Genomic DNA, 8,759 nt, shown 5'->3' with positions numbered 1-8,759 from the left:
ATTTCGTAACGTCTGCAAAACGTCTGGCTTAAATTGCTAAAAAGGTGAACCGTTTGGATTTGTTTCGTAACGTTTGTAAACGTTTGGCTTCAATCGCTAACAAGGGGAAACGTCTGGATTTCTTTTTATAGCGTTTGTAAACGTTTGGCTTAAATTGCTAAAAAGATTAAACGCTTGGATTTGTTTCCTAACGTTTGTAAACGTATAGCTTCAATTGCTAAAGGTTAAACACTTGGATTTATTTCGTAACGTTTGTAAACGTTTGGCTTAAATTGCGAAAGAGGTGAAAATTTCTTTCGTAATGTTTGTAAACGTTTGGCTTAAATTGCGAAAAAGGTGAAACGATTGGTTTTGTTTCGTAACGTTTGTTAGGGTTTGCCTTAAATCGCTAAAAATGTGAAGTTTGGATTTGTTTCGTAACGTTTTAAACATTTGGTTTTGTTTCGCAGAGTTGGTAAATGTTTTGCTCCAATACCTAAAAAGGTGAAATGTTTTGATTTGTTTCGTAGCGTTTGTAAACGTTTGGCTTAAATCGTTAAAAAAGTGAAATGTTTGGATTTGTTACGTAACGTTTTAAACGTTTGGCTTAAATAGCAAAAATGGGGAAACTATTGAATTTGTTTCGTAACGTTTGTAAACGTTTTCCATAAATTGCTAAAAATGTGAAACCTTTGGACTTGTTTCGTAACGTTTGTTAACGGTTGGCTTAAATCGCTAAAAAGGTGAAACGTTGTTTCGTAACGTTTGTATACGTTTGGCTTTAATCGCTAAAAAGGTGAAACGTTTGAATTTATTTCGTAACCTTTTATACGGTTGGCTTAAATTGCTAAAATTGGGAATCGTTTGAATTTGTTTCGTAATTTTTGTAATCGTTTGGCTAAAATTGCTAAAAAGGGGAAACGCTTGGTTTTGTTTCGTAACGTTTTTAAACGTTCGGCTTAAATCGCTAAAAAGGTGAAACGTTTGGATTTGTTTCGTATCCGTTGTAAACGTTTGGCTTAAATTTCTATAAAGGTGAAACGCTTGGATTTGTTTCGCAACATTTGTAAACGTTTGGCTTAAATTGCTAAAAATGTGAAACGCTTGGATTTGTTTCATAAGGTTTGTAAACGTTTGGCTTAAATTGTTAAAAAGATTAAACGCTTTGATCTGTTTCGTAACATTTGTAAACGTTTGGCTTAAATTGCTAAAATAGTGAAACATTTGGATTTGTTTCATAACCTTTGTAAACTTTTGGCTTAAATTGCTGAAAAGGTTACAGGCTTGGATTTGTTTCGTAACGTTTGTAAACGTTTGACTTAAATTGCTAAAAAGGTGAAACGCTTGGATTTGTTTCGTAACGTTTGTAAACGTTTGGCTTACATTGCTAAAAAGGGGAAACATTTGGATTTTTATAGTAGCATTTGTAAACGTTTGGCTTATAGCGATAAAAAGGTGAAACGTTTGGATTTGTATTATACCGTTTGTGAACGTTTGGCTTAATTCGCTCAAAAGGTTAAATGTTTGGATTTGTTTCGTAACGTTTGTAAACGTTTGGCCTAAATTGCTGAAAAGGTGAAATGCTTGGATTTGTTTCGTTACGTTTGTATACGTTTGGCTTAAATTGCTATAAAGGTGAAACACTTGGTTTTTGTTTCGTAACGTTTGTAAATTTTTGGCTTGAATTGCTAAATAGGGAAATGTTTGAATTTAATTTGTAAACGTTTGGCTTCAATCGCTAAAAAGGTAAAGCATTTGGATTTGTTTCGTAATGTTTGCAAAACGTTTGGCTTAAATTGCTAAAAAGGTGAACCGTTTGGATTTGTTTCGTAACGTTTGTAAACGTTTGGCTTCAATCTCTAACAACGTGAAACGTCTGGATTTCTTTTTATAGCGTTTGTAAACGTTTGGCTTAAATTGCTAAAAAGGTTAAACGCTTGGATTTGTTTCCTAACGTTTGTAAACGTATAGCTTAAAATTGCTAAAAAGGTTAAACACTAGGATTTGTTTCGTAACGTTTGTAAACGTTTGGCTTAAATTGCAAAAGAGGTGAAACGCTTGGATTTCTTTCGTAATGTTTGTAAACGTTTGGCTTAAATTGCTAAAAAGGTGAAACGCGTGGTTTTGTTTCGTAACGTTTGTTAGGGTTTGCCTTAAATCGCTAAAAATGTGAAACGGGTGGATTTGTTTTGTAACGTTTTAAACGTTTGATTTTGTTTCGCAAAGTTGGTAAATGTTTTGCTCCAATACCTAAAAAGGTGAAATGTTTGGATTTGTTTCGCAACGTTTGTAAACGTTTGGCTTAAATCGCTAAAAAGGTAAAACGTTTGGATTTGTTTCGTAACGTTTTAAACGTCTGGCTTAAATAACAAAAATGGGGAAACGATTGTATTTGTTTCGTAACATGTGTAAACGTTTTTCTTAAATTGCTAAAACTGTGAAACCATTGAATTTGTTTCGTAACGTTAGTAAACGTGTGGCTTAAATTGCTAAAAGGGAGAAACGTTTGAATTTTTTTCGTAACATTTGTAAACGTTTGGCTTAAATTACTGAATCGCTTAGTTTTATTCCGTAATGTTTGAAAACGTTTGGCTTAAATCTCAAAAAAGGGGAACCATTTGGTTTTATTTCGTAACGTTTGTAAACGTTCAACATATATCGCTAAAAAGGTAAACCGTTTGGATTTGTTTAGTAATGTTTGTAAACGTTTGGCTTAAATCGCTAAAAGGTGAAACATTTTGATTTGTTTTGTAATGTTTGTAAACGTTTGGCTTACAATTCTAAAAATGCGAAACTTTTAGATTTGTTTCGTAACGTTTTAAACTTTTGGTTTAAATTGCTAAAAAGGTGAAACGCATGGATTTGTTTCGCAACGTCTGTAAACGTTTGGCTTAAATTGCTAAAAAGTTGAAACGCTTGGATTTGTTTCGTAGCATTTGTAAACGTTTGGCTTAAATTACTAAAAAGGTGAAACGTTTGGCTTTGTTTCGTAATGTTTTTAAACTTTTGCCTTCAAACACTAAAAAGGTGAAACGTTTGGATTTGTTTCATAACGTTTGTAAATGTTTGGCTTAAATCACAAAAAATATGAAATGTTTGGATTTGTTTCGTAACGTTTACAAACTTTTGGTTTTGTTTCGTAACGTTTATAAACGTTTGGCTTAAATCGCTAAAATGGGGAAACGTTTGGTGTTGTTTTGTAACGTTTGTAAACCTTTGGATTTGTTTTATAATGTTTTGAACTTTTGGTGTTGTTTCATAACGTTTGTAAACGTTTGGCTTAAATCGCTAAAAAGTTGAAACGTTTGGTTTTGTTTCATAATGTTTGTAAATATTTGGCTTAAATCGCTAAAAAGGTGAAACATTTGGTTTTGTTTGTTTCGTAACATTTGAAACATATGGTTTACATCGCTAAAAAGGTGAAACGTTTCGTTTTGTTTCGTAACGTTTGTAAACGTTTGGCTTAAATCACTAAAAAGGTGAGACGTTTGATTTTGTTTCATAATGTTTGTGAACGTTTGGATGTGTTTCATAAAGTTAGTTTTGTAACGTTTTAAACGTTTGGTTTTATTTCGTAATATTTTTAATCGTTTGGCTTAAACCGCTAAAAAGGTGAAACGTTTGGTTTTGTTCGTGACGTTTGTAAACGTTTGGCTTAAATCGGTAAAAAGGTGAAGTGTTTTATTTTGTTTCGTAACTTTTGTAAATGTTTCGATTTGTTTGGTAACGTTTGTTTCGTAACGTTTTAAAGGTTTGGTTTTGTTTCGTAACGTTTGTAAATGTTTGGTTTAAATCCCTAAAAAGGTGAAAGGTTTGGTTTTGTTTCGTAATGTTTGTAAACGTTTGGCGTAAATCGCTAAAAAGGTGAAGCGTTTGGATTTGTTTCGTAACGTTTGTATACATTTGGGTTCAATCGCTAAAAAGGTGACACGTTTGGATTTGTCTCGTAGCGTTTGTAAACGATTGGCTTAAATCGCTAAAAATGTGAATCGTTTGGTTTGGTTCAGTAACGTTAGAAAACGTTTGGCTTAAATTGCAAAAAAGGTGAAACGCTTGGATTTGTTTCGTAACTTTTAAAAACTTGTGGCTTAAATCGCTAAAAAGGTAACACGTTTGAATTTTTTTCGTAACATTTGTAAGCGTTTGTCTTAAGTTGCTAAAAAGGTAAAACGCTGGGATTTGTTTCGTAACGTTTGTAAACTTTTGGCTTAAGTTGTTAAAAAGGTGAAACGCTTGGATTTGTTTCGTAACGTTTGTAAACGTTTGGCCTAAATTGCTAAAATGGTGAAACATTTGGATTTTTTTCATAACGCTTGTAAATGTTTGGCTTAAATCGCTAAAAAGGTGAAATGTTTGGATTTGTTTCGTAACGTTTGTAAACGTTTGGCTTCAATCGCTAAAAAGGTGAAGCATTTGGATTTGTTTCGTAATGTTTGCAAAACGTTTGGCTTAAATTGCTAAAAAGGTGAACCGTTTGGATTTGTTTCGAGACGTTTGTAAACGTTTGGCTTCAATCGCTAACAAGGTGAAACGTCTAGATTTCTTTTTATAGCGTTTGTAAACGTTTGGCTTAAATTGCTAAAAAGGTTAAGCGCTTGGATTTGTTTCCTAACATTTGTAAACGTATAGCTTAAATTGCTAAAAAGGTTAAACACTTGGATTTGTTACGTAACGTTTGTAAACGTTTGGCTTAAACTGCGAAAGAGGTGAAACGCTTGGATTTCTTTCGTAGCGTTTGTAAATGTTTGGCTTAAATTGCTAAAAATGTGAAACGCTTGGTTTTGTTTTGTAACGTTTGTAAGGGTTTGGCTTAAATCGCTAAAAATGTGAAACGTTTGGATTTGTTTCGTAACGTTTTAAACGTTTGGTTTTGTTTCGTAAAGTTGGTAAATGTTTTGCTCCAATACCTAAAAAGGTGAAATGTTTGGATTTGTTTCGCAACGTTTGTAAACGTTTGGCTTAAATCGCTAATAAGGTAAAACGTTTGGATTTGTTTCGTAACGTTTTAAACGTTTGGCTTAAATCGGAAAAATAGGGAAACGATTGAATTTGTTTCGTAACATGTGTAAACGTTTTGCTTAAATTGTTAAAATTGTGAAACCATTGGATTTGTTTCGTAACGTTTGTAAACGTTTGGCTTAAATCGCTAAAATTATGAAACGTTGTTTCGTATCGTTTGTATGCGTTTGGCTTTAATGGCTAAAAAGGTGAAACGTTTGGATTTATTTCGTAACGTTTTAAACAGTTGGCTTATATTTATAAAATGGGGAATTGTTGGAATTTGTTTCGTAATGTTTGTAGACGTTTGGCTAAAATCGCTAAAAAGGTGAAACGCTTGGTTTTGCTTCGTAACGTTAATAAATGTTCGGCTTAAATCGCTAAAAAGGTGAAACGTTTGGATTTGTTTCGTATCCTTTGTAAATGTTTGGCTTATATTGCTAAAAAGGTGAAACGCTTGGATTTGTTTCGTAACATTTCTAAACGTTTGGCTTAAATTGCTAAAAAGGTGAAACGCTTGGATTTATTTCGTAAGATTTGTAAACGTTTGGCTTAAATTTCTAAAAAGATTAAACACTTGGATTTGTTTCGTAACGTTTGGCTTAAATTGCTAAAATGGAGAAACATTTGGATTTGTTTCATAACCTTTGTAAAGTTTTGGCTTATATTGCTAAAAGGGCGAAACGTTTGGATTTTTTTCGTAGCATTTGTAAACGTTTGGCTTAAATTGCTAAAAAGGTGACACGCTTGGATTTATTTCGTAACGTTTGTAAACGTTTGACTTAAATTGCTAAAAAGGTGAAACGCTTGGATTTGTTTCGTAGCGTTTGTACACGTTTGGCTTACATTGCTAAAAAGGGGAAATGTTTGGATTTGTTTAGTAGCATTTGTAAACGTTTGGCTTATATCGATAAAAAGGTGAAACGTTTGGATTTGTTTAGTACCGTTTGTGAACGTTTGGCTTAAATCGCTAAAAAGGTTAAATGTTTGGATTTGTTTTGTAACGTTTGTAAACGTTTTCCTTAAACTGCTGAAAAGGTGAAACGCTTGGATTTGTTTCGTTACGTTTGTACACGTTTTGCTTAAATTGATAAAAAGGTGAAACGCTTGGTTTTTGTTTCGTAACAATTGTAAATGTTTGGCTACAATTGCTAAATATGTGAATGTTTGAATTTGATTTGTAACGTTTGTATACGTTTTGCTTCAATCGTTAAAAAGGTGAAACGTTTGGATTTATTTTGTAAAGTTTGTAAACGTTTGGCATAAATCGCTAAAAAGGTGAAACTTTTGGATTTGTTTCGTAACGCATTAAACTTTTGGTTTAAATTTCTAAAAAGGTAAAACAGATGGATTTGTTTCGTAACGTTTGTAAACGTTTGGCTTAAACTGCTAAAAAGTTGAAACGCTTGGATTTGTTTCGTAGCATTTGTAAACGTTTGGCTTAAATTACTAAAAAGGTAAAACGTTTGGATTTTTTTCGTACCGTTTGTAAACGTTTGGCATAAATCGCTAAAAAGGTGAAACGTTTGGTTTTGTTTCGAAATGTTTGTAAACGTTTGGCTTCAATCCCTAAAAAGGCGAAACGTTTGGATTTGTTTCGTAACGTTTGTAAATGTTTGGCTTAAATCACTAAAAATGTTAAATGTTTGGATTTGTTTCGTAACGTTTACAAACTTTTGTTTTTCTTTCGTAACGTTTATAAACGTTTGGCTTAAATAGCTAAATTGGGGAAACATTTGGTGTAGTTTTGTAACGTTTGTAAACGTTTGGATTTGTTTTAAAACGTTTTAACTTTTGGTTTTGATCCGTAACGTTTGGCTTAAATCCCTAAACAGTTGAAACGTTTCGTTTTGCTTCATAATGTTTGTAAACATTTGGCTTACATCGCTAAAAAGGTGAAACGTTTGGTTTTGTTTCGAAACGTTTGTAAATGTTTCGCTTAAATCACTAAAAAGGTGAGACGTTTGGTTTTGTTCCGTAATGTTTGTAAACGTTGGGATGTGTTTCATAAAGTTAGTTTTGTAACGTTTGAAACGTTAGGTTTTATTTCGTAATGTTTTTAAACGTTTGGCTTAAATCTCTAAAAAGGGGAAACGTTTGGTTTTTTTCGTGACGTTTGTAAACGTTTGGCTTAACTCGGTAAAAAGGTGAAACGTTTTATTTTGTTTCGTAACTTTTGTAAATGTTTTGATTTGTTTCGTAACGTTTGTTTCGTAACGTTTTAAACGTTTGGTTTTGTTTCGTAACGTTTGTATACGTTTGGCATAAATCGCTAAAAAGGTGAACGTTTGGTTTTGTTTCGTAATGTTTGTAAACGTTTGGCGTTAATCGCTAAAAATGTGAAACGTTTGAATTTGTTTCGTAAAGTTTGTAAACATTTGGTTTCAATCGCTAAAAAGGTGACACGTTTGGATTTGTTTCGTAGCGTTTGTAAACGATTGGCTTAAATCGCTAAAAATATGAATCGTTTGGTTTTGTTCAGTAACGTTTGAGAACGTTTGGCTTAAATTTCTAAAAAGGTGGAACGCTTGGATTTGTTTCGTAACATTTGTAAGCGTTTCTCTTAAGTTGCTAAAAAGGTAAAACGCTTGGATTTGTTTCGTAACGTTTGTTAACGTTTGGCTTAAATCGCTAAAAAGGTGAAACGTTTGGATTTGTTTCGTGACGTTTGTAAACGTTTGGCTTCAATAGCTAAAAAGGGGAAGCATTTGGATTTGTTTCATAACGTTTGCAAACGTTTGGCTTATATTGCTAAAAAGGTGAAACATTTGAATTTGTTTCGTAACATTTGTAGACGTTTGGCTTCAATCGCTAACAAGGTGAAACGTCTGGACTTCTTTTTGTAGCATTTGTAAACGTTTGGCTTAAATTGCTAAAAAGGTTAAACGCTTGGATTTATTTCCTAACGTTTGTAAACGTATAGCTTAAATTGCTCAAAAGGTTAAACACTTGGATTTGTTTCGTAACGTCTGTAAACGTTTGCCTTAAATTGCAAAAAACGTGAAACGCTTGGATTTGTTTCGCAACGTTTGTAAACGTTTGGCTTAAATTGTTAAAAAGGTGAAACGCTTGGTTTTTTTTCCGTAACGTTTGTAAGGATTTGCTTTAAATTGCTAAAAATGTGAAATGAGTGGATTTGTTTCGTAATGTTTTAAATGTTTGGATTTCTTTCGTAAAGTTGGTAAATGTTTTGCTCCAATACCTAAAAGGTGAAATGTTTGGATTTGTTTCGTAACGTTTGTAAACGTTTGGCTTAAATCACTAAAAAGGTAAAACGTTTGGATTTGTTTCGTAACGTTTTAAACGTTTGGCTTAAATCGCAAAAATGGGGAAAAATTGAATTTGTTTCGTAACATGTGTAAACGGTTTGCTTAAATTGCTAAAATTGTGAAACCATTGGATTCGTTCGTAACGTTTGTAAACGTTTGGCTTAAATCGCTAAAAATGTGAAACGTTGTTTCGTATCGTTTGTATGCGTTTGGCTTTAATCGCTAAAAAGGCGAAACGTTTGGATTTATTTCGTAACGTTTTAAACGGTTGGCTTATATTTCTAAAATGGGGAGTTGTTGGAATTTGTTTCGTGACGTTTGGTTTATATTGCTAAAAAGGGGAAACGCTTGGATTTGTTTCATAACCTTTGTAAAGTTTTGGCTTATATTGCTAAAAGGGCGAAACGTTTGGATTTTTTTCGTAGCATTTATAAACGTTTGGCTTAAATTGCTAAAAAGGTGACACGCTTGGATTTATTTCGTAATGTTTGTAAACGTTTGACTTAAATTGCT

Source organism: Mercurialis annua, linkage group LG8, assembly GCF_937616625.2.
Source record: "Mercurialis annua linkage group LG8, ddMerAnnu1.2, whole genome shotgun sequence".
Classification (NCBI taxonomy): domain Eukaryota; kingdom Viridiplantae; phylum Streptophyta; class Magnoliopsida; order Malpighiales; family Euphorbiaceae; genus Mercurialis; species Mercurialis annua.
The sequence above is the reverse complement of the archived record's forward strand: the minus strand, read 5'-3'. Positions refer to the sequence as shown.